Source organism: Stegodyphus dumicola, chromosome X2 (assembly GCF_044657685.1).
Source record: "Stegodyphus dumicola isolate Sdum_Otavi_A_Nest chromosome X2, ASM4465768v1".
In the NCBI taxonomy this organism is placed as follows: Eukaryota; Metazoa; Arthropoda; class Arachnida; order Araneae; family Eresidae; genus Stegodyphus; species Stegodyphus dumicola.
Window position 1 is genome coordinate 145211387 of NC_140781.1, and position 27227 is coordinate 145238613.

General features: G+C 34.9%; 1 protein-coding gene across 4 annotated transcripts in view; it reads right to left on the minus strand.

The window, feature by feature from the left end:
* Nucleotides 1–27227, minus strand: part of Eip74EF (Ecdysone-induced protein E74) — a 560026-nt gene that overhangs the window by 398537 nt on the left and 134262 nt on the right. For 2 of the 4 annotated variants that reach the window (XM_085809754.1, XM_035350254.2), the window contains exons 3-4: nt 16024–16187; nt 14811–14931 (exon numbers count right to left, since the gene is read on the minus strand). The exons of 1 other annotated variant lie outside the window; for it this stretch is intronic. The gene's annotated coding sequence lies outside the window, so the exon portion shown is untranslated. The remainder of the gene's footprint in view (nt 1–14810; nt 14932–16023; nt 16188–27227) is intronic. One more of the 4 variants, XM_085809753.1, reaches the window with a different exon arrangement.

Genomic DNA, 27227 nt, shown 5'->3' on the forward strand with positions numbered 1-27227 from the left:
AACATTTTTAAACAAAACTTTAAACATTCATTTCATTACATAAATATTAAAGTCACATATCTTAATAAGAATCATAATAATCAGGTTAATCGACTTTTCATACACCTTCTAGACCGAGCGAGTTGTATTTAAATTCTTTCTCCCTACCAAGAAAATAGAAATTACAAATTATTAAATCAAACTTTATAAAAAAAGGCATGTTCATAATTTAAGTAATATTCAGTACGCGTCAAAAGCATGCTCTTTTACTGCGTAGGATGTGACAGGAATTTGCGCATGTTTTGGAAGTTTCATAAATGTATTGGTTTGGCTTATTTGATTTTGGTAAATCACATTAGGGTTATCTGCTTACGGGAATGAATGTCTTTACGGACAATTTTAAGGGAAAGTGGCTCATTTCCACGTTACACATGATGAAAAACACGAAAAATCCCATGCAACCAGCGCGTTCGTGATTCCCGGTCGAGCTACTAACGTTTAGAAGCTTTATCCGTTCCAACTATTCGTAGACCTCTTTCATTAATTTCAAGTCTTTAGTAGTTACCACTTTAACACTCTGTTTCTGTATTGCGTAATGAGTTTTAATTATTAATATGATGCAGCACAAGCGTAATAAATATCTTAAATTTTTACCTGCTGCTTATAGATCAAAGGACATCTAATATGCCATTGTTCCAAGAGAGAGGAAGCGGTGAGTTAAAAACCTCCAAAAAAGAGCGATGAGCCAAAAAAGGTTGGCAAAATATGCTTTAGAAAGTGAAAAAGAACTGCTACCTTCTTCTTTTTCTGTTCTAACCATGTTTAATATTATAATATTTATTATCACCTTTCAGTTTCTTTAAGGTACATTCTGGGAAAAATAAAAGGCAATTTTTGATACTGATATGATATTGATTTGAACAAAAGGGTCGGCATTTGGATTATTTGATCAAAACAGCTACCAGACCTGTTAGCTACCCCCTGCGCTCTGCGTCAAACAGAGAATCTTCGCTTCCAGCAAATCTAATAATTGGTTCACCTACATAAAGATCTTCCAGAAATATATTTTCTTCTGCCTCTCCTACACAAAGAGATATAAGCGAAGCATTTTCCACAGACTCAAAAATTGCTCACGGTAAGTACGCGCAACTGATCGTTAATCGGCTAAAGAATTGCTATTCAACCTAGCGCTGAGAGAAACGCGTTTCTCCCAGCAAGCAGTTTCTTTAGCGTCGCGCTTAATGAAAACCAAGATTCTAGAGTGTATCTGCCGAAGGAAAGGAATGCCCGTGCTTTTCTGATGGATTCTGGTTCGTTTCATCGTTACACATGGGGAAAAACCACGAATACGCCCATACAGCTGGCCCATTCGACGGATGGGACCTCGAATCAAATTGTCAGTGTTCAGCGGTTTTATCCACTCGACTACTGGTGGGCCTAAGAATTTAACAAGGTTATCTCTCCCCATTCGCATTCCGGCGGATGTACTGGCTACATGGGTATTCTCGTAGTTTTCACAAGACCAGGGATGGTCAAACATTTTTGGTCGCGGCCCAAAACCCGGAAAAAAACGTTTGGCGGGCCAATATAAATTTTTCTTAAATTTTATAAACAATATACAAGTATTACAATTTAAATATGTTAATAAGATGAATGAAATTGCGATTTCATTTTTCAAAGTTCCTTATATTGATGTTCGAAATGATATGTACTGATTCTAAGGAACGACGCTAAATGCTCATCTGCCAGTCTACTTCTGAAATAATTTTTTCTAAGGTTTATAGTTGAAAACACTTTATTCGCACATATAATGATGAAGCAAACAAAGCACTGATTTTCTGGGCGTGAGATATTAAATTTGGGAAACTTACTTTCGATCATGATTTGTAAAACTCTAACTTTGGCATATTTAGAAACAACTGCTTGAGATGATTTATAGATTGCAACTCATTTAATTCAAGCTGCAAATCTGACCTCACTGCTTCACAATTTACGTTGAAAGGCATGGTAAAAATATTCAATTCTGTTTGAAAGGCACTGTCTTGAAATCTTCGTTCGAACTTAAAATGAATTTTTTTTTTCTAAGACTTCTTCATAAATCCTAAGCTTCTCTTCATTTACTGAGGGTATCAGGTTCAATGTTTCTTCTAACCTTCTTCGGAAACATACAATGACCTGACTAGGAACAGAGAGCTTACTAAAGCTATGTTCACTAATTGTAGTAAGTAGACAGGATACAGACGAAGGGTATACAAGCCCCTTTATTTTTCTTTATATACAATGACTTCCGTACTTCGGAATACAATGACCCTCCACTCGGGGTCTAACGTAAAAGGTATAAAAATAAAACTAAACTCTAATTTAACTTTAGAATAATACACGTGGAAGATTGGCCTTATAATAACAGGAAGCGTATGTAGCACAGAGACTGTGAACACTACAATACGTTTAATTTATCAAGAGGATTAAAACCTCTGGCCTGGAAGGCAAATAGCAACTGCGTAACTTCTAAGGTAAGCGGCCTGCTTCGAACTCACTGCTTCCTCTCTCATTCTTGGCAAAAAGGCCACACTTAAATACTTGGCGTTCGCCAGACAACTTTGCATAAACTCCTTCACGCTTATAATTCTGGCCGGAAGTAGAAAATAAGAAGTGATAGTAAAGATTTAAAATAAAATAAACGTTAGTAAAACTTAAGATCCTTACATACTTCCCGCCAGAGTTAATTTGTTTGAAACTGAGGTCTAAAACGACCTTGTTGAAAACTTTTAGCTCTAAAAACTAACGCGAGGCCAACCTTTTACAATCATAACTTAGCTAGAAACTAGAAAATTTAAAAGAAAGAAATTTGTTACAATAGCAGCTCCCGGGATATACAACAATCTTTTTTTTTTCATCTGTACTGCATCTAAACAGGAGCTTTATTCAATTCTGGTTCCTTCCAGAGATCTGGAAGGAAAACTAGTTTAATGAAATGTTACAGAATGACATTGCAATTAACATATAGAATATACTTCTCTTAACATTCTTATTTCATTCATGACTATTTTAATTATCTCTCCCCGTGCTCTCTGACATGTGTTGTAAAAACACCAAACACGTATGTGTTTCTGTCTACGTGTGCCACACTTCCTCCTACAATCAAAACACTAACGTGTTAAAATTCAACATACGAGACCTCTTAACACACCCTACTTTCAACTCTAAACCCTGAGGTACTATTCTGAAAGTGGCTAACTCTAAAGTGTAGCGTCAGAGAGCCTAACTACATCATTCAACCTTTAACACATATTCACCATGATTTAATCTTTACAGTCACACGAATAACAAATTTTTAACATTACTTTCACTTTTACCATATCACGGTATTTCTTAACATTCAAAATAACAGTTCACATGTATACAAGAACATATCAACATGCCGTTAATTTTACACATTTGAAAACATACATTAGTAGTACATTGTTAACTTCTATTCTTTTCAAAGCAAGTGCCAATTCTTTCTACATTGAAATAATACTACATTTCAAAAAGTCTTTCAGACTAAAACTTCTTTCTTGTTAGAATGTTTTAAATAAAATTTATACAATAACTTTTTACAATATTTAAGTCTTTATACAACGCTATTATACATCAACTTTAGTTTTACGCGCGAGTAATTGAAAAACATAATAAGAAAATCGGTCACAACTCATTTCTCGCCCTTTTGGCGATAAAGGTAGACCTCGCATGAGGTAAAACTTCTTGAAATCTGCCACTTGCAGTAAGAATGAAAGATTAACTTAAGTTTGTAAAGTAACATAAAATTTTACTTATCTTTGTAATATTCAGACATCCTTTTCTGGGCCCAGTCTTTAAAGGTATAGCTGATAGTAGCTTGGTTGATCCTCCTTCTTGTACGGGCTCGCCCTTCAGTGCTTTCCTCTGGAAGCTTCCGTTTTTCACCAGTACGGCCACCCTTGAACACCTTCCTTTTGTGCTCTGCTTGTGGTCTTGGCCGTTTGAAGGCAGCTGGTCTTGGTGGAACCGGGAAACTTCTGTCGTGATCCTGCTTGGACCTCGTTGTTGGCCGTTCAAATTTTTCTTGTACTTTTTCCTCCGCCGCTGATGGCCCTTCCGCAGTTCGACGACTTTTGCTACGGAGAATTCTGTCGGATGAGTCAATCTTCCGTTTCACAGCCGGGTTATAGTTGCCGTCCTTTCTCCCGGTCCTTTCCACATACGTCGTCCTTCTCCCTTCTTCATTCTGGGGGTGTTCGTGCACTCTGTTTTCTGGACGGTGGAACGGCTTCTTTTTCTTTTTACCTTCAGTTTTTCCGCGGGGCAATTTTCTTTTCACTTGCTTCTGTCTCTCATTGGCTTGCCCTTGTACTTGTCGTTTTCCCACCTCTGGAACTTGTACCTGCGGTGTCTGCCGTACCGGATCCTGCAAAAGATCTGAAAAGATTTTCATTTTATTACGATCGAAGTAGGGTTTAATTTGATCAATATTTGCGGAACAGGTTTCACCATTTCTTGCCTTTAACACTACAACAGCGTGAGTTATTTTTTCTATAACATATGGTCCTTCAAAGCGTGGAAACAATTTGGCAGTTTTATCTTCTGGTGCTGAAGAAAGTGAATGCTTGATTTTTAAAACTTCATCCCCTACTTTATAAGTTACTCCCCGTCGTTTCAGATCATAGTATAACTTCTGTTTTCTCTGTGCTACTTCCGTATTCTTTTTTGCTTCTTTTATTAGTTTTTCTATATCACCCATTTTAAATTCTGGGGCTCTTTGTTGCACATAAAATAGTTTATCTAACGGTGTTATAACCTTTCTGCCTAGAAATAACTCAGCAGGAGTTTTGCCCGTTGTATCATGTTTTGCGGTCCTAAGGGCGAAAGCAAATTCATTGACATAGTTATCCCAGCTTTTATGAAAATTTTTAACATAACTACGGATAATTTTCACTATATTTCTGTTGACCCGTTCCGCTATATTTGATTGCGGCCGATACGGGACCATTTTTAAATGACGTATGCCCAGTTTTTGGCACATGTCTTCAAATATATTACTTACAAATTGAGGACCATTATCCGATATAACTTTTAGGGGCGCCCCGTATTTTAAAATATATTTATTTAAAATAGAATCGGTAACCAATTTCGCGGAGGCTCGTTTTAAGGGAACAATTTCGGTCCATTAACTAAAATGATCAACCATAACAAGGAGATAGCGACTTTTGTTTAACTGACTTTTTGGGAAAGGGCCCAATAAATCGATGCCGATTATTTCATTTGGAAATTCGGATTTAATACTATTTAGAAACCCGGCCGGGCGGAAATTAATATAATTAACGGCTTGACATGTTGGGCAGGACTGGACATACGCCCTTGTTAACTTTTGCAGTTCAGGAAAGTAGACTGCCTCGCGTACGCGTTGGATAGTTTTTCGAATACCAGCATGAGAAGCTAAAGGGCTGTCATGGAGCTCTTGCAGGATATTTAATCTACGACTAGCTGGGATAACAGGTCGAAATTCGTTGTTGGAATTCGTAGTTTTTGTGTAGAATAATAGACCATCTATTAGTTCGTAATGGGCCGCCCTATTTCTTATCGCCACAATATCTTGGTGGCTAAAATTTTCAGGATCCTTCAAATACTCATAAATACTTCCAAACTCAGGATCCTTACCCAGTTCGGTTATTACAGTTTCTCGGGAATTTATTGTACACGCTGTCAGCATTGCAACTTTTACGGTATTACCCTGTTCGTCTAATTTAATTCGTGATAGGGCATCTGCTACGATATTTTCCTTTCCGGGGGTATGCTTGATTACCAGATTATATTCTTGCAGCTTGAGTGCCCATCTTATTAACCTTGGGGATAAATTTTTCCCTGAGTACAATCTAGTTACCGCCGCATGATCAGAATATACTGTTATCGGCGCCTTTCCAAAATAGACTCGGAACTTTTGCACTGCTAACAGAACTGCAAGTGCCTCTCTCTCGGTCGCGGAATAGTTTCTTTGTGTTTGATTTAAAGTTCGGCTAAAAAATGCCACGGGCTGCTGATTTTGCGAAAGTACCGCTCCTACTGCATAATCCGAAGCATCCGCTGAAATTTCTAAATTTTCATCCTTTTCAGGAAATTTCAACACAGGGGCTTGCGTTAATGCTTGTTTTAATTTTTCGAAAGCACTATTGGCTTCAGCCGTCCACGAGAATCTTGCCTTTTTCCTTTTTAATTTTAACAATGGCTCAGCGATAGCCGCAAAATCTTTTATAAAGGACCTATAATATGAACAAAGTCCTAGAAAAGAAGAGAGCTTCTTTGCCGTGTTTGGAGTCGGATACTTTTGTACAGCGATTATTTTTGATTCATCTGTCTCGATCCCTTTTTGCGATATTTTGTAACCTAAATATTTTAATTCAGGGGCTGCAAATTTGCACTTTTCGACATTAACTTTTAGACCGGCCTCATTTAATAAAGAAAACACCTGTCTTAAATCCTGTATATGTTGGTCGAGATTATCACTAGTAATAATGATATCGTCTAAATAGATAAATGTGGACTTTCCAAGAACAGGTCTTAACACAATGTCCATGCATCGCTGAAATGTTGCTGGGGCGCCTGAAAGGCCAAACGGCATACGCAAAAATGCATAAGTGCCAGACTTGGTTATAAAAGCAGTCTTAGGCACGTCCTCAGGCCTGACCCCTATTTGAAAATAACCATTCGTTAAGTCTAAAGTCGTCATAAATTTGGTTGATTTTATGTTCCTTAAAATTTCTTCTATGATCGGTAACGGATATACCGGATATTTCGTTATGGAATTTAATTTACGGTAATCAATAGCGAATCTCCACCTTTTTGGATGCTCCAAAGGATAATCATTATTTTTCTTACATAAAACCACCGGACTAGCATAACTACTTGAGATAGGCGTTATGATCTTTTTACGTAGCATATCGGTAATATGCCATTCTATAATTTTTTCCTTATTCTTATCATACCGGTATGGTTTTTGACGAACCGGCAATGCATCTCCGGTGTCAATACTATGGTTAGTAACCTGAGTAAATCCTGGAATATCACTAAATAAGGAAGCAAATTCACTTACCACTTGTCGGATTCTTCCTTGCTCGTCATTAGGCAGGTGGTCAAGATTTAACCTTGGCGGTTCAACCTTTTCTACACGCACTGGTTTCATCGTCAGCTTAAGGGACGCTGCATTAAAATCCAGTGTAGCTTGTGCGTCTGAAAGAAAGTCTATTCCTAGGATTAAATTTGCTTGCAAATTCTTTACTATAAAAAACATCACCTTTACTTGTTCGTCCTTGATACGGATGTACAAAGGTACTTTACCTACGCACTTACATTGTTCTCCTTGCGCCGCTAATACTGTTGTATTATCCGCATTATATATGCGGTATTTGCGAAAATACTTTCTAAAAAAGACTTCTGCCACACAGGAACACTGCGCGCGGGTATCCAGGAGTGCGGTGGCCGGGATATTATTTACCAAGACTTCAATCTTCGGAAGAGTTAAATTTTTCACCATTACTGTATTTAACTTGTAGGAAGAGGGGTTTTCGTGGCCTTCAGATTTCCGCACCCTCTCGTCAGCAGAAATCCGTTTTAGTTTAAATTATTTTTCCTTTCGGTGCTTTCCTTCTTTCTCCACTGGCCTTGAGACTTTTTTCCTGGGTTGCTATTGAACTGTCGACGTTCGCCGGCTGCTTTTGAATGCTCGGGTTTCCTTGCCCACTGATTCGCTTTTTCTCCGTAGCCATGTGCTTGAGTTTGCTGTAGTCTTGGCGTACCAAATTGGTTTCGCTGTTGATATTGGCGTCTTCTTTCGACGTCCGCCGTTCTTCTACTTTCAAACTGCATTGCTAGCTCAAATAACTTTTCCAGTGTAGTCGGATTTCGTAATTCAATAAAGTCTTGCACTTGGGGTAGTAACCTCGGCAAAATCACTTGAATTATTTCAGGATCCGGACGGTTTCCATACAAGAGCTTGAAGACGTGAATTTTTCTTAAAATAAAGCTCGAGAGGTTTTCCATTCTTTGTTGATATATACTGAAAAGTTCTGTTTCTAATTTCGCACGATCCCTTACAACAGGGAAGGCTTTTAGTAGGGCAGTCTTGAAATTTTCGTAAGTATAAGTGGGACTTCCTGCTTGACCCAAGAGACTTCTGCCGATACATTTGAACCAGTTAAGCGCTTGGCCCCTCAAAGCGCTGGTAGCTAAGGTAACTTTTTGAAACTCGTGCACGGGGTAGAGCATGAAGTGGTCATCCAATTTTTCCAAAAAACTGGTTACCTGTGAGTTTCCATTAAACGTTGCTTCTGGTTTCATCGAAGCGCGCATGGTCTGGACGATGTACTCAAATCCTTCCAGAGCGGCAGCTGGCATTTCTGGATTCTGAGCCGTTTCTGCAGGCAGCACAGGTTCTTCTTGAAATTCGGCCATGGTTATTCTTCGTCGGGCGCCACTATCAGGTTCAATGTTTCTTCTAACCTTCTTCGGAAACATACAATGACCTGACTAGGAACAGAGAGCTTACTAAAGCTATGTTCACTAATTGTAGTAAGTAGACAGGATACAGACGAAGGGTATACAAGCCCCTTTATTTTTCTTTATATACAATGACTTCCGTACTTCGGAATACAATGACCCTCCACTCGGGGTCTAACGTAAAAGGTATAAAAATAAAACTAAACTCTAATTTAACTTTAGAATAATACACGTGGAAGATTGGCCTTATAATAACAGGAAGCGTATGTAGCACAGAGACTGTGAACACTACAATACGTTTAATTTATCAAGAGGATTAAAACCTCTGGCCTGGAAGGCAAATAGCAACTGCGTAACTTCTAAGGTAAGCGGCCTGCTTCGAACTCACTGCTTCCTCTCTCATTCTTGGCAAAAAGGCCACACTTAAATACTTGGCGTTCGCCAGACAACTTTGCATAAACTCCTTCACGCTTATAATTCTGGCCGGAAGTAGAAAATAAGAAGTGATAGTAAAGATTTAAAATAAAATAAACGTTAGTAAAACTTAAGATCCTTACAAGGGTATTGAATTTAACCTCGTAAAATGAGACAAGTCGTTCTTAGCTAGCTGCCCAGCAAACAGACTAAGTTAAGTTTTAAGTTAAGATTAATTTTTTTCTAAGAGGTCTAATTCACTAATATTGGATTCCCCTATGTCAGCTGCCCGAGAAAGAGATAACGCTTGTTGGCGCCAATCTACAACTATAACTAATAAAGAACTTTCCGCTTTTAACACTTTACCGATTGAAAGCTGTCTGTGCTTGCTATCGTATTTCCATCAATTTGTTTTGTAGAACAAAAATAGAGAAAATAAAAAGATCACCAGTCCCTTGGAAAAAAGGAATTAAAAAACAATATTTAAACAAAGTAGAAAAGGAGATGAATATATAATATATAAATATATATTTCTTTTAATTTGCCTCGGACCGGCAAATTAAAATTCTATCCGCGGGCCGGATAGAACCTTTCGGCGGGCCGGAATTGGCCCGCGGGCCGTACTTTGCCCTTCCCTGCACTAGACTGTTTAAGAGAAACTGGTTTCCTTAGAACGGCTTCCATGAAGGCATCTCTCTCGTTAGGCAGGGAGCTCTAGTGTGTTTTTTTATAATCTAATAAATCAGCTCTTTCCTTCCGCAGATAGCCTTCGAATGTGCTGCGACGATTACAAACAAATTATCCTACATCATTGCAATAAAACAAAGGAAATGAGAAAATTTTAAGATTATTTAAATTTATATTCATGATACGAAAAACAAGCAGTAGATATGCAACAGAAATAAAACCGAGATGAATTTATTAAATAATATTGAAGGAGTCAAGACACGGAGGAAAATGACAATTATTTTAGGTATTTAATTCGAGTTTAAACCTAATCTAAAAAGTTCTGCCATGCACCTTCTCAAGCAGTCCATTTGAGAGCTGAAAATTTCAAGCTAGACTTCTTAATCAGTATTTTTTCTAAAATTTGCCATGATCTCAGAAACTAAAACCATAAAATATTAATGCTAAAAATTTATGTTAGAAATTCCTTCCCTCGGACATTTTGTTTCAGCAAGATGGTATAGCGCTATAAAAATAAATTTTACTGCATAGGTTTCAAATCAGTGCTCAGAAATACTTTTGAACGCTCTCAAAGAAGAAAAGTTTTCAACGCTTAGAAATCCAGATTTCTTAATTTATATAAGAAAATACTTACCTTAAAAAAGTGTTTAATCCAGTATAAATCTACATAATAAATTTTACCGATTTTTCTGAAATGTTGTTAACATCCTCATGCTCACGTTAGTTCTGAATTGATGATATGAATAGGCGGTGCGAACTAAACATAACCTTGAACTTTGATTAAAGTTAAGATGTGCATTTCGAATTTTGATACAGCTGATTAAAACTTTGCTCAGCATGAAAAACAACTCTGATTAGGAGGATTTATTTGGAAAAAAATTCTATATTTCCAGATTTTTTTAAGTTTCAGAGTAGTGATAATACATGATTAATATGCAACTGATTACAAAATGGTAACTACATTCCGAAAGTAATATGTGCCGCCAAACGTGCGGTGCAAACATAATATATATTTTTTAAAATCATGAAAAGTAATTTGTTTGAAAAATCTTTGTAATGTTAAAATGTAAATTACATGAAATTATTTATAATTTTTTTTGCCTCAATTTATTTTAAGTTAGACTTATGATAATCTAAGATAATGAAAAATAATGATTTACAAAAAGAGGTGGCAGGAACATTGAAAAGCAAATTTCCTAACATGAACATAAAACGCTGAAAGATAGATTCGCTGTGCTTTGTCAAAAGATAATCAGATCTTTAAATAGTGAGTCATTATCTTGTGATTGAGTGATATATATAGCGATAATGAGTCCTTTCTTATAATCAGTAATAATTTCGAACACACATTCGGTATGTGTCAGATAATGTTTTTAGCATCAAATACTTCTGAAAGCGGTAGATTTTTAGCGGAATCGCATCGCTATCTGAAATACTCTTTCGTAATGCGAAGAATGGTTTTGTGTCGCTATCATTGCCAAAGAACTTGATTTCGTATCACTATCCCATTCAAAGAATTTCATACTGTATTACTATCACTGCCATACATTCACTACGTGTAATTTATTTTTTGCAATCTTCAAAATTACTAACAAATTTAGAGTTTGTAACTTTTAAATTTTTGTCTGGTATTGAAAAATGTAAAATAAATTATAAATAAAAATTTTTAATTACAGTCAAGCGACTTTTAATGCATTGATCTCAAACAAGCGGGCCGCATGCGATCCCCAAAGCCATTTCAATTATGAACTTGTTACAAAGATTTCAAGATTTTATTTATTTGAAGTCAGAGTACATATTATTTTCACTTTTATTAAAAACAAACAGGAATAAAACACAAGGAAATCTATAAACGGAGCTAATTAATTAACAGCGTGATACAAATCTTATTCAAAGATTTGAAGATACCGATTTTATTAAGTTTTATTCGTACTTGCCAGAAAATAAATAAACTCAGTTACGAATTTTTGCACTAAGAAAAAGTGCGTTGTTTGAGAATATATTTCAGTGTGAACAGTCTTTTTGCACAGATGGAAATTAATAAGAAAAAAAAAAAAAAAAAAAAAAAAACGATTCATTGATAATCATCTACAACCTGAAAAGAAGGTAATTTCTAAAATTTCTTTCTAGGCTTATAAACTTGATCAGAATCGAAACGCCCACAAATGTCATGCTATTGTAAGAAATACAGAAATTCATAATTATTTACATACGAACATACGAATTTTTAATTACTAAATAAGTTAAAGAGACGAAGTTGTAGTTATTTATTCTCGAGTTTTGTTTTACTTGTAAAATTATTCATAATTTGTTTATTTTTATTTTGAATTAGAGTAAGCAATTTAATGTTAATTATACAAGTTAGAATTATTTAAAATCTCAGTCTGAAATTTAATATCTAGCTGTAAATATATTTGAGTTACAAAGTGTAATCAGCAAAAACGTCTCGCAGGTATCAAACTTTAGATTTCAAACAGAAAATTAATATGAGCTGTTTTCTATCTTCGATATTAGTATTGTTGTTTATGTAAGTATTGGTAAAAATTTAGTACGTGAAATCTAATTTAAAACTTATTTAAAATATTATTAAGTTTGTTAATAAATTGTTTCATTTTATTTAAAAAAACTGCCATTTTTTTTTTAAATTTTGTATTAAAAAAATCTGGCTGCTTTAATGAACAGCTGCTTTAATGAATAAATCTCTTTAAAAACCATATATATGCTCGATGAAGAAGATACTTTGGTAGAGATTACTATTCTTGTTAAGATCTTGAATTTCGATGGCTATTTTTATTATCAAACTCTTTAGGCAAAACGGTTTACGTAAGTCCTTTACGAAAAGCTATATTACTGTTAAACTTCAAAACATGTGAGCTCATGCATAGGGAGATTTTATTTTTGAGCAGTGCTATTAAAGGTGAAAAAAAATACTAATTTACCTTTTTCCTTTCCGTATTTTTCATTCCACTTTATAGACTGCAAGTAGATTTCCAAGTCAACGAGAGATAGATCACTCAGTGTTTATCCGCCATCACGACTACCAGCAAATAAAGTGTGTGAATCCATAGGCAGCTGAATGCCTGTACCTATCTTTTTATTTTATTTAATTTTTTAACGTTTAACGTAAATAAAAGACATCTTCCTTCTTTAAAAATTTCTCTTTTCATGAAGATTTCGCGTGTTTTGTTTTAAATCATCCCAGGGACAAACGTCTCATTCTTTATGCACATTTTTGGTGTTCGCAAGTTTACTTTTTTTTCTTTTAGCAAAGATTTGAAATAAATATTTTTCGAACCTTCAGTTAAGATGATATGCGCTCCAAGGTTTCAAGAATCACGTTTTACCCAAAGGCTGTTTGTCTGTGAAATAAATATCATGTTTATTTTGGTACTTTTATCATTAACTAAGAGTATTTTATTTTAAAATGAAATCATTAACCACGATTTTGTAACTGGCAATAGCGTATCATAACGTGCCAAACGTTGGAAAGCATTAAAAACATAAGCCTCTTCGGACTAGTGGGCTAATCATAAACATGTGCACTTTTTAATTTGAAGGCTTGTAATTCACTGTCTTTGAAGTTTTTCTTTTTCTTTTTTTTTTCCCTATTTTGCTATTTTGAACATAGCAAAGCATATCAGGACTATATGCATAAGGAGATAGATGCCTTCGTAGAATGCTATCTAAGAGAGACAGGATCTTTTCCTGATACGCATGGGAAAAATCAACCAATCAACCAGCCCTTTTGTCTGGGTTCGAACTCAGGTTGAACTACTAGTAGACAGAGGTCTCAACCAAACTACCACTGGTAAGACCCTTAATATACCTGAAATGTGTTCGCAAAAAGTACAATTTTATTTATACAGTTTTGCTTTAGTCCACAGTACCCGATCATATTAAGTTCGCAACCACTTTTTAATGTTTCAGTTAAAAGATCAAAATGCATATTATATAGTGTTATTTTCAGCTCCTGTAATAACAGTTAATAATTTTTTTGCTATTATTGACAAAAGTTGATATATTACCTCTTTGCAGATCCTAGCCTAACACTTTTGTCTGTAGACAACAGAAAAATAGTATTTACAAAAATTATTCGCTTGTTTAAATATTATGATGAATTGTGTTAACACAGTTTACAAATCCATAACTAGCGTTAATTCAGTTCATATTATAAAGCTGTTGTTTTTTTGTGAACCAATAATATTTTTGACTGCCAAGAGACCGCAAGTTATTCTTAATGTTATAAATTTTAATTTCAGATTTTATACTAATTATTTCATTTGCTTCATTTTGAATATTATGCCCCTGAACGAAGTTTTAAAATATATTAATTTAAATGTAAAAACTTTTTCACCTCCGTTATAAATGATGCAGGTAGCAATTTTAAGATTAACATTTTCTTAAAAATAACATTTTCGTCATACAATAATCAAAAATTGCATATAACGTAAGCAGCAATATGAGTTCAGATAAAGGAAGAGAAAATAAATTTAATTGCTTCTCAATGCGCATGTATGAATAAATTCACAATGAGTTACACATCCCTGATACGCTTCACTGGCAAAATTGCAACGTTGTCCCCGCCCGAAATTGCACGTCATTCGATACGGCAGCCAGACGCTCTACCTGCTATGCAATATGGAGATTAATTTTATTCCGGATTCTGTCATTCAATTTCCTGATTCAATGAACAGCTAGAGATAGAAATGGAAATTCACCAGTATACCATTAAAAGACATAGTATACCTAATAATTAGAGATAATTATTACCGAACTGAAAAACAAGCTCAAAATAATCTCATAATTAGCTTCCTCTTCGCATTTATAATTGTGCTGAATTCAAGGGAAATCTTTGAGATAAAAGTGCATCTAAAATGAGTAAGACTGAAAGAGAAAGAAGAATGACGACTTAACTAGAGATAAGAATAGTCCGCATGCATGGGGACTTCGTACTTTTCCCCACATATAACATAAATACGAACTAACTTCGCTTATAAAGTCCTCCACAAAGGTATCATTAATTAGGTTGATAGACCTCGTGTGTTTTGCTTTAATCAACTAACTAAACGACTGGTAAACCAGAGACGAACGATCACAAATAGATGGAAAATAATTCTATTTGTTCGCTTTTTTAATTGATTATGGTAAAGCACATGACGGTTAAAGCACATGACGGTTATACACATATAATTATATATTGTAACGATATTCAAGATTCTTACATTTGAATTAGTACCGAATTCACATTCGCAGAGTGAAGTTTCAAATACGGCCCAGTCTTTCAGTATCCTGCCTCTTTACGAAAAGATAGGATGGTCAAGATGACGTCTTAAGGAGAATTTTCTGCAAATAAATATCCGCTCCAGATACCACACTTAGGCTATCAAAAAAATCTAATCCCACAAACAAATGTGGGGACTGTGTTAAGATATATTTTATATTTCGAAATAAAACATAAAGTGATGTTAATTTGTATACATGAACATGAAATAAGATTTTCGAATGGAAATGAAGTGAAAAATTAATTAAAATTTTAATCAAAAGGAAAAATTAGAGAGTAACTTTAATGATAGGGAATAATTAAAATTACAGGGAATAAATTAGGAAGTAATTCTAATGAAACAGAAAATTAGTAATCCGTTTTATTGACCGTAGTTATACCGGCTAAGATTCATTTTCTTTTAAAGATTCTCAAATAATTAATTTACATGTTACTGGAAGAAAGTAGCTAATCAGCATTTAAAAGTACAAAATGTATTTTATCTAAAGAAAAACTTTGCTCAGATGCAGCTATTTTTATACAAGTCCAATTAGTCTTTTTCCAATGAATTTTTTTGTTATTTGTAGTAATTCCTTTTTGCGTATTATTTAACTGCCTATTATTTTCTTATGCACGCTTTTAATTTTTACATACTTTCCTTTATCATACTTTTTAAAAATTTTATTTCCTTCTGTTAATGTTTGAAAACGACAATGAATTGCACGAAAGAAATTTTAAATAAATTTTCAATTAAATGGCTAAAGCGAACAAAAAATATTAACAAAAAGTTAAAAAATAGATGAAGCGATTTCCGATAGATATAATTAAATAAGGATTTAAATAAAATCTTTATTAATTTACTAAATAACCTTTTGTTTCTAAACGTTCATGTAATTCGTGACGCAAGAAATTATATAATTTATTTTACTCTGCACAAGTAAAATGCTGCCAATTTTCATAAAACAGTAAGAAAACGGTGGATATCATCATCCACAATGCAATTTTTAGAATTAATGCAAAGTTGTAGGGAAGACGAAAATGCAATGGCTCTTAAAATTTGCAGTAACAGGTTTAGCAGACTCGGATAGAATTTATCAAATTAGAATTGCTTTTTCTGTTTCTAAGAATGAAGTAACAAATTATATAACAGTAACTAGTGAAGGGAAATACTTAACCTCCTTAAGCAGCAAAGAGAATAAAGTAGGATGTTGCAGCAAAAGATGCCTTTTAGAAAAAGTAACTAACTAATGTGGAAACATGAAGGAATATTTAAATAGAATTTGCCTAGAAAATGATCTCTCCGTTGATGTCTTTTTCTTTTCAGTTTTCCCATAGATTCCTAAATGAAACAAAAATTTAATGAATACTGCTATTTTTATACCAAATTGTTTACATTATATTATGAAATACAATTTTGCTATATGCGCTAAAAATAATGTACTTTGTATATAATCATTAATACGAATAAATAGATAATACGTAGAATATATATCTATGAGTTGCAATCATGTACAATCGGTGCTGTATAAAAATACGCACAAAATTCAGAAGCCGCCCAACCGGTATAATGGTGAGCGTCGTTGACTGCCGTACCGAAGAACCCGGGTTCGAATACCGGAGAAGGCATGTATGTTTGTAAATGTATAGTGTCCGTGCGGCATGGTCTAAATATGCGGTCAACCGAAAGTCCTCTCGAAAGGTTGGTAGTAGCGGAAGAGGGGTGGGAGACCGTCAGACCCGTCCCCCCGGAGTGCTCTTCATCCAAATGGGGGCGGAACTGAACTAAGTCGCACTGTCATCTGTAAGGTGCTCAAGGGCAAGCAGCGTATCTTGCGCTCCTTGCCACGAGGAATTTCATGGACTTGGGCTGACTAAAAGGTCAGACAAGTGAGCAGTAGTCAACAACAAAAGTCATGCATCTAGGCTTTTTAATGCATCTAGGCTTATAATTAGAATGCAGGAATGCTTGCAATAAGTATGGTCGTATCTAGTTTGCTAGGGAAGCTAAAAAGGAGGGAAGGTAAAGTTTTCCCAGATTTATAAAGATGAAGCAAACCCGAAAACGTCAAGCAACCAGCCCGTTCACCGAAAACCAAACTCAGGAGAAATGAGTGCTCAGCAGTCTTATCTGCTCGGGTATTGTGATAAGTCACTATTTTGTATTTACAAGCTGAATTTAAATAATTAAAGCACATTATTTATATTGTAAATTTAAAGTTTCTAAGTTACCAAAAAGGAAAAGATGCCTGAACGTGATTTCGGTGGAAAGGATAACAAACCGCGATAAATTTAAGGAGGATACAATCTTTTCCTAAGACGACCTCAAAATGACCAGTTTGTCTGACAGCATAAATAAATATCGATACTGTCAAACTTTCTCTAAGACGACCACCTTCAAAGAGTTCCTAACCCATCTAGAAACGTAACTAGAAGCCTTAGAAAAGATGCACATCTTTTTAGTGCTTTTAACCATTAATTTGACAGCTACATTTATTCATTTCAGTAAATAGGATTTCCCTCATAATGATTTTCATGAGAGCATCCTGCTTTAACAGGCAGCAGTCCGGTGTTTTTATTTTCGAAATTACCATTCTCTCTCTCTATATATATATAAGTAGCTTTTTTAAAAGGAATTCCCAAACATATCTGCAGCAACCTAAGTAACTACGGATTTATTTATGTAGTTTAGAGCTTTAACTGCATTACCATGTAAAAATGAATCATCATCATGGTGAAATTGAATGATCACCACCATTTTGTCAGTACAGTATTAGGCTCATTCTCGAGTAGCCAAAGTTGGCTTCTGCTAGCTCAAAAGCAAACTGAAATTTACTTTCTATTTCTCTAGCTTAGTATTTGGAAGGCGGAAGCAATGGAAAGTCGCCAAAACAGAAATCTATGAATGGGCATTGTGAATTCGCAATAGATCTAAGCCCTACCTTTTTCGTATGTAACAACGCATGGAGCAAAATAAACTGAAGCCTGAAAGAGAAACTTAAAGAGTTCTTCCTTTCAGCAGATGTTTCCATAAGACATTTTCGTTTTATTGTAGCAGCCGGAAAGAATGGATATTTATCTTTTGGGAGTTGTGCCTTTTTGGGAAACGAAAGTTTATCGCTAGAGATTATTCTCCTCGTTGATAAAGATAAAGAAAAGCTAACAAAGGTTACGTTTTGATACATACTCTTAAAAGGAAATCCGATTAATTTTTTTTTAGCAAATGAAGTTCACGTTTACCGAAGTTTATCTATACAGTGTTTTAGATAAATCTGTAAAATTTTTAGTGGCATTAGTTTTAAAGACGGACTTATTCATTTCGAGGGAATCAGGTACGTGGCCTTCGTCTTAAGAAGTAACAGTCTGTTGCCAGAAAAACATTGCTGAAATAAAAAAAATTCCAAAATGGTACTAAATAAGACGAAGCAACAACTATGGCGCTGCTTTGTTCTGCTGAAAGTATTTGAATTTGGAAGACTGCAATAAAACATCTGCCTAAGGGGATGCCTTTGTAGAACACTTTCTAAGGGTTGGGTTAGGCTAGGTTTTTTGAATATGACAAAGCACTCGAGAGCTATTTGCCTAAAGGAATAGATGCCGTCATGGAAGACTTTCAAAGGAAAAATGGTTCGCATTCACGTTATACGTTGAGAAAATCCTGAAAACCAAATATACAGTCAGCCCGCTCGCCAGAGATCAAACCAGGCCCAACTTCCAGCATCCAGCTGTCTTAACCGCTCAGCTACTAACCTTCTAAGGGAAATGGTTTGTATTAAGATTATACATGAGGAAACCCACTTAAAGGCCCATGTAGCTAGATCATTCGTCGGGATTTGGAAAACCGCGTTAAACTATGAGAGCTCAGCTGTCATATCCGCTCGGCCATTAATGAACCGGAAGAGTTTGAAAGCCTTACCTCACAAGTTTTGGTTCCTCTAATTTTATTTCCTTTACTAGATAGCGCTAATATGTTGCTTTTTTTTTTCATACTACTTACTTTTCCTATTTAAAACTCTTTGGCAAGATGGCGCAAAAGAAATGCAAGATGATGTTTTTGTTCCTTGAGCGAGAGGAATCTGTGTAAGATTCCTTAGTGTTTTTGAACGAGGGTTTTCTAAAACCCTTCTATTTTTTCAGAAATAAGAGACAATCAAGAACTAATAATTAATACGTTAATTATGTAAATGCATGGCCAAGTATATCTAATGATCATGTAGTGTTCCCCGAAACAGCCATGTTATTTCAAGGATTTGGCAGGTGTAAAATGTAGTGACGCATGTAGAACTTGTGGGCCCCTATTCAAAAAAAATTCTGGGCCTCTTATTTCTGTGATTTACACAGCATTCCAAAAAGTCAAGCGTTTTTCACTGATGATGGTCGGAGCTTAGTTTATTATTAAGCAATACACTGACTACCAATAAGTATTTGGACACCTGTAGTAGAAAAGAAAAAATAACTTTATTCAAAATCAACAGTTGGTAGAACCTCCACGAGAGGTAATTACAGCGTGGACCCTCCGGGGCATACTTTCCACAAGTCTTTGTATGATAGCTAGTGGTATTTTCTTCCACTCGGCTTGGAGAAGACATAGAAGTTCATTCACCGATTTTGCACGGGTAGTGCACCCCTGAATTCGGCGATGCAACTCGTCCCAGAGGTTCTCGATAGGGTTAAGGTCTGGACTCTGGGCAGGCCAGTCCATTCGATGAACTCCATTGGCCCCATACCAAGCCTTGGTTAACGTCGAAACATGACAACTGGCATTGTCGTCCTGAAAGTAACAGAGGTCCAACCCATAAAACTGCCACAATGTAGGAAGCACATTGTCATCCAAAATAGTGCAGTAGGCATCGGAGTTGACCTTACTATGAATGGGGACCAAGGGTCCCAGCCCATACCAGGAGAAACACCCCCAGACCATAATTCCACCTCCGCCGAACTTGACTGTTGGCACAATGCATTCTGGCAGGAGACGTTCTCCAGGTATACGCCAGACCCAGGCCCTGCCATTCGAACGGTAAAGGGTGAACCTTGATTCGTCACTCCAAAGAACCCGTTTCCACTGATCTCTACGGTCCAATTTCGATGTGCTTTGCACCACATTAACAGAGCAACTCGGTTGGACTTTGTGATCAAAGGCTTATGGGCAGCAGCATGACCATGAAAACCAAGCAGATGTGCTTCCTTACGGATGGTATTCATTGAAACAATATCCCGGATGCCTGTTGAAGCTTCTCGCGGATGAGGGCCATCGGTTGGGTGAGGTTCTTCCGAATTTCTCTGGAGAGCACTCGTCGGTCTATATCTCCCAGTTTCGTTGGTCTGCCGACTCGGGGCACATTCCGACAATCACCGCTCACCTTCCACTTCTTAATCACATAGGCCACTGTCGATTTTGGGTACTTCAGATCGCTAGATATGTCCCTTAAGGATCGGCCACATTTGTGATACCCGATAATTATAAATTTCTCGAAATCAGAAAGCTCCGAACTGCGAGGCATCTTGCATGCGACTAAAGCCGATGCTGTTTCCTACACGACATATATCGGCGGAGACCGTGACGTACCTTAGGACCGCAGATATCGTCATTTGCATAGGTGTCCAAATACTTATTGGTAATCAGTTTATAAGCAAGTGCTTATATGGTACCAACGTGGAAAATGCATAACAGAATTTTTTTTCAGAAAAAAAAACAAACCTTTGAATATTAAACAAGTATACTTATCTTTGCAAGTTTCTAAAAAATTGAAAAATGCGTATCAATATAAATCAATATTCTAAAAAAATTGAAAAATGCGTATCAATATAAATCAATATTCTAAAAAAATTGAAAATGGTATCAATATAGTCATGTTTTATGCTTTTAAATGAAATATAACTGCATTTATGATAACAAATTTGACCATATTCTTCATCATACTATGATCTTTTACTAAATGTATATTATCACCACAAAAACTTAGATTATGCTATTTATCATTTAATACTGGAAAACTAATTATGCAAAAAAGTTAAAAATTTTAATTATCTTTTGAAGCGTTGTCTTCCTCCATATGTTTCAGTAAAATGTTATGTGCGAAAACATTTTTAAATTCTAAAAATGCATAATATTAGTTAAAAACTAACTAAACTAAATGTAAGATTCGAAAATATCGGAGTTAAGCTATCTGATTTTGATTTAACATGAAATTCTTATAATGCATGCAGAAATTCTCAAATGGAGTACTTAGAATAGAGAAATTATTTTATTGTTTGGAGATGCTTTTAATTTAGGATTTGGGTACTGACTGAATATTACTCAAGAAAAATGTGAGAAACTAACTTTTTAGGAAAGTGTTATGTTTATAATTTACAGAAGGGAAATTATGCAAGCTAAAAGAATTATGTTAATTTCTTCTAAGCTATACCACGAATGGAAATCTTCTAAAGCTATCAAAATATTGCGTGAACATTGGTTTAAAAAAATCCTTTTTGGTCTTTTAATTTCTTAAAAACTTATAAAGCTTATCTAAATAGCTGAATGTTAAATCTGACTCTTTATTGATTTTTGAAGCAGATATCTGTATATCTTGGTTCTAAGACAGATAGGCTGGGAATATTAGTATATTAGTCTACTCGTTATACGGAATAATTCGTTTCAATCATCGGTACAAAAAGCTTTCAACTGAGTATTAAAGCAAATTTTCCTATAATGGTCACCTGTTATTATGTTCTCTTTCTGTTGGATGCGAGAGGTCGTTATCACGAACGTCATCGATATAATAAAAAAATATAAAAGTACATTTTACTCGATTGTTAATTATGTTATCAAATCGAATAAGACTTTTATTAAAAATTATGTTTGGTGTTATGCAATGAACTTGGGTAATTTTATTTAAATTAAATAGATTTAAATAAGTACTGAAGGTACAGTGCATAATAAAATTTCCTTAATCAGTTATTCTAGTAAATGAAAAAACTGCAGAAAACTAAATTCAGCTATTATGGTAATTATAATTTTATAATAATAATAACAAAACCCTGAAAGTGAAACGGATTTTTTAGAATTTTAAACAGAAGGAAATGCGATTTAAATGTTTTATTTAAATTTTTTTAAATTATATTCAATATTATACTACATGACAGCAACGTAACTAATTTAATTATCTAACCAAATTTTAAAAGCAATAAAATATATGTAGTCAACAATGTCCCCAGGATCTAATCTTTAAGCTAAACTACCTCCTTTTTCATGTAAGGGAAAACATTTGATTATCGGCAATGACAAAAAACATTTCTTGGATCTCCTTATTCAGACATCTAATGAATTAATTATAGAGATCCCTGATGTCCTGCTTTTTCGTTTTTACAGTTCACGATAAGCCAGATCGAGACTGTCATTAGTATAGAATCGGCCCAACAGCGGCCGAGGGGTAAAGTCCCTGAACACTGGTAGTTCGGTCTGAGGTTCGAATCCCGCGAACGGGCTGGCTGCATGGGCGTTTTCGTGGTTTTCTCCATGTGTAACGTGTATACGAGTCAGTTTCCCTTAGAAAGTCCTCCACGAAGGCATCCCTCCCCTTAGGCAGATAGCCCTAGTGTGCTTTGCCATAATTAAATAAACCAAACCAAACCAACCAAACCATTAGTATAGAATAACTTCATCATTGACGACTGGAAAGCATTCGAATCGCATAATAAGAATAAGCATTTTACTGGGCATTTGAATTTGCTTTCGACTGACATCTGTCCAGCTTCGCTTTTGTGAAATTCTTGATGCTGCCTAACTAAAACTACATATAACGAAGAGGCTGAAACAAAAGAAGCTTAAAGAATCTCCTATTGCCCCTACCTATAACTACATATTAACTCTGCTTTTGCTTCTGTAAAAATATTATGTATTTATTTTTTATGGAAACAAAGACACCAGTTTTTCCTTTTCTTTTTAAATTTAAAATTTAAACTCGTAAATTTAATCCAACAGAACATGTAAAGCATAACCTCTAAGACCTTGGGCCCGGATGCGGCTGCCTTCCTTGCATACCCCTATTTACGCCAGTAAGCTAGATTGCTTTAAAAGCAGGAATTCCGCGAAACTACCCCCCCCAGTAAACTGTTGAAGTTTGTTCAGTTTTACTTGTTTTCTTGAATATGACTAAGAAGACGAAAGCTATCTCTTAGTTTTCCCATATTATGTGGAAATACGTTCATAAAAGTATTTTTGCAAAGAGGAATATTTTAATTCTGGAGGAGGAGAGTTTAAAATCTTATTTAAGGGGAGAACTTTATCACGCATCTGGAAAAAAAAAAAAAAAAAAAAAAGCTCTCGATATTTTTATTTAAAAGTACCTGAAAAACACTGAACCATTCTTACCGCCATAACCTAAGAATCTGCCACGTGCCACATATGCTTTCTTTCATTCTTTTTTTCCTTTCCTTTGTTTCTTTTGTGTGCGTGTGTATGAGAGAAATTCGTAGCAGGAACCTTCAGGAAAGTCTCCAAAAAATAAAAAGATAAAGAAAGGACGATGCAAGATAAGAAAGAAAAGTCGACAGTGTAATCTGGTAAAGCCAGACAACCGCCAAGGAAACTGGAAATTTGCTAGATCACTGTAAACCTATGTTATCGAAGACCGGTCCGAGCTGTGTGACACCGCATTAAAGGAGTAGAGGGAAATAAAGTCATCATTAGACCTGCAAGTCTTAAAACATTACGAAACGTTTTATCGCAATATGTATACAGTATAGCGGTATAACGCTTCTCAGAAAGTCTATTACAGATTTTAACGTGGTTTGTAGGTAAGTGTAAGGAATTCGCCAACTCGATAACTTATAATAGATAAATTTCTCTATAATGCAGTTTTCAAATTATAACTAAGATACACTTATTCATATTAATCACACTGTTCCATTAGTCTCATTCCACACCACTTCAGTACTTAATCACCTTGGCAGAGGTCGCTGAATATTTAGAATGCGCCAAACTCTCGCAGCCATGCGCATAACAATAATTTAGGCAACTATGCCCATAATAGTTCTTCAGTTTTAACAGCCGCCCAAGTTGTATAGTGGTTAGCGTCGCTGTCTGCCGTAACTAATCAGATATCTTTGCTAAACTACCTCTTTCAAGGGTATTTATCTACCTGCATTATTACTAATTAGAAATTACAAATTACAATTAATTAAAAAGTACGATATTTTTCTCATAAATTTTAGCTTTCACCTCAAAGCGACTAATACTCAAATTAACTATTGCAATACATTTTAGCAGAGGGCAGCAACAGATACAGATTTTTATCTAGTATTCTTTTCTGCTGATAATACTTTTTTCCTCCTCTCGTAATGCCAATAACATAAATACTTATAACATTTGTGAGACAAATTTAAAAAAATGCAATTTTCTTATGCACTGAAATGAAAATAATTAGTTCTCTAAATTGCAATATTGAAAGCCAACCACAATATGGCCATCAGTGAAAAAAACTACTTACAAAAGTTCGAGCATGAAATTAAATTTCATTCAGTGCTACCAGAAATTTTAAATCATATATAAACCCAAACTTTGCGTATTCTTCAGCATTTCTTTGCGTGGGTTTGTATCCTTGAAAAGGAAACTCATCTGGAATTTATAACGATCCTGAACACTATTTCTGTTAACAAAATCTTGAACCAGGTAGGTCAACTGCTTAAATATTGCAAGCCATGTGGGCTAACTCTCAGATCAATGTCTTATTAAGCTTCCAGATCTTGTGCGTAGGATTTAAGTGGTCTTCAAAGTAAAGTTTCAAAGCAGTTTTGCTTAAAGTAGCAACTCAAGTCATCAGATTTCTGCCACTTAAGTTGCTGCTTAAGCAAATTATTCCATTTAGCCATTTTGTAACAGAAGAAAGAGTGTTCTGCAAGTAGGATGAGAAAATGAAGTTTAAAAAAAACTATTTCATTACTCTTTTTTATTAAAAAAAAATTCATGCATTTTTTTTCTTATGTATTTCAGTAGTTACGAATATATTTCAGACAATGATTTGACATTACTCACGGAACTATAATGGTAGACAAAGAGTGGGGAAATCCAAGACGTCAGAAAGCATAGGGAGTTAATCATTGCATTACACTAAACATATCTAGAGAATAAAAAAAAATTAGCTATTCTATTATGAAATCGCTTCAATTATTATCTCTTAATGTAATAAAGACAGCCACCGAAAATCTGAGAAACAAACATAAAAGTGATTTTACAGTTTTTAAGTATAGGCATTTTTAACGAATTTGGTAGAAATGATAAATTAAGTAATAAAGGAATTCTGAATTTAAAATTATATTAAACATAACGCATTGCATTAAATTTTAATACTTTTTTCCAACTAAAATGTTGATAAAGCTGTTACATTTTTAGATTAAGGAAATTAATTTTCCTTTTAAGGAAATAATTCCTTTTAAGGAAATTTGTTTTAAGCTTGCTTTCTAATAAATTTGTGTTTGAGATTACATTTTTAAAAAAATTAAAATTAGGAAGAAAATCTTAACTTTTATTTAGTTAAAAATATTTACGATTCAGAAGCTGACTAGTTATTTTACCAAGGCAAAGTAAAAGGGCTATCTACCTAAGAGAAAAATGTTTTCGTGCAGGACTTTCTAAGGGAAAATGACTGTTATTTTTGAGGGATTTAAAGGAAGAGTAAAATGTTATGCGTTCAAATATAGCATATAAAGCTTTGAAAACATTAAAAAACAATGCCTCTCTAGAAGGAAGAGAAAGCATTGACATACTCATACCCTTGCAAAATTTCTTTCCAAACAAATGATAAGAGTAGATGTTATAAATTTATATAACAGCAAAAATCGTTCCTTTCGACTGAGCACATCGTGGCTCGGTGGTAAAGACGTCGGATTCGGAAACCGAAGGTTTCGAGCTCGAAACCCATCAAAAGCAAGTCACCTAAAAATTGACTTTTGTTTAAATTTCCTTCTTGTTAATTTATTTCCTTTATGTTTCATTTATTGGAGGATGTTCTTCATTTTATAGAACTTTCTGAGTCTAGAAATGCTGTAGCTCGTTCATCAAGTGTATGGTAAGTAGTTATTTATTCAGTTCGAATATAAAATCTTGATTTGAGTACTTTCCTCTTGATTTGTCTTAATAGCATCACATCATCTACGCAATAGTATCTTATTACCACAAGTGCTAAATTTCAGTAACTTATAAATCAGTTTAAGGATAATCACGTACAAAAATGTGACAAACATAGAAAAATTTTAATCTCATTTCTTAGTCCTAGATAGTACATAATCTAAGAAGTATTCATTTTTTTATACAAGCCCCTAAGTAGCACATTAGCATTATTAAATTCACAATAACTTACAGGTATAAGGACTATATCCTAATCTCCCCAAAACTCCTTAATAAATACTGACATTTAAAAAATTCAAATTTTACTTAATCAGTTCTACCACTTAGAGGAGGTGAAGGGTACTTGTGACAGCAGACTTCAGAAAATTGGAAATTAAACGAGCTTATATGATGCTGAAGAATAACACATGGAGAGGAGGCTGCCAAATATCAATGTAACCTGTCCTAACAGGAAATTACAGTTCTTAATACCATTCATATTTGATCGTAGAGTGGAAGAGGTTTCTCTATCACGCTAAATATCAGTTCCTAACAGACTCTTCACAATATATCGGAAAAAGAGAGACACAGTGCCTGGATAATTGCACATCATCAGTCGAAACCAGAAGCCGATATTCTATTATTCGGAACACTTTCTTTATAATACTTCGGAAGCAGGTACAATACACTCGGAATATCGCACATCATCTGCCACTGCCAATATTTTAAATCGCTAAATCAGGGATTTAAACGCTCATATGTATTCTTTCCCTCGCTCGTTAAGGAACAGTACTAAAGACAGAGTTTCGGTTTATCATCACTTTTGGAGTCGTAATTTCGGTAACTGTTTCAAATGCACACATCGTGACAAGAACAGCGCACATATCATCGCATTTTCTTCTCAGAAGATTTTTGGTTCACGTCCATCTCCTTCATCAATACTAAGCCTTCAGTCAGCCTTAATACGAGCCTCGTACAATCTTCCACGAGGCTGATACTTCAGTAATTTTTCCTTTATCTCGCATATGCTCGGGATTCGTTACGGCATTAATCTCATCTCTGTCCTTCATTTTTACACCCTTCTACTAGTTATCATTCGTAATTTTTCTCTCCCCTTTTATTTTTTTACATACGCTAAATAAACTCTTCACCCAACACAAAGCTAACCCAAAGAAGAAAAGCCTCTTTTCCGATAAATCGTTTTCCTATTTAACTTCAGATCTAATTATCAATTAAACGACATCTTTTGACGCAACCACGTCTCACATGAGCATAATTAGTCCATCGCAATCTGCT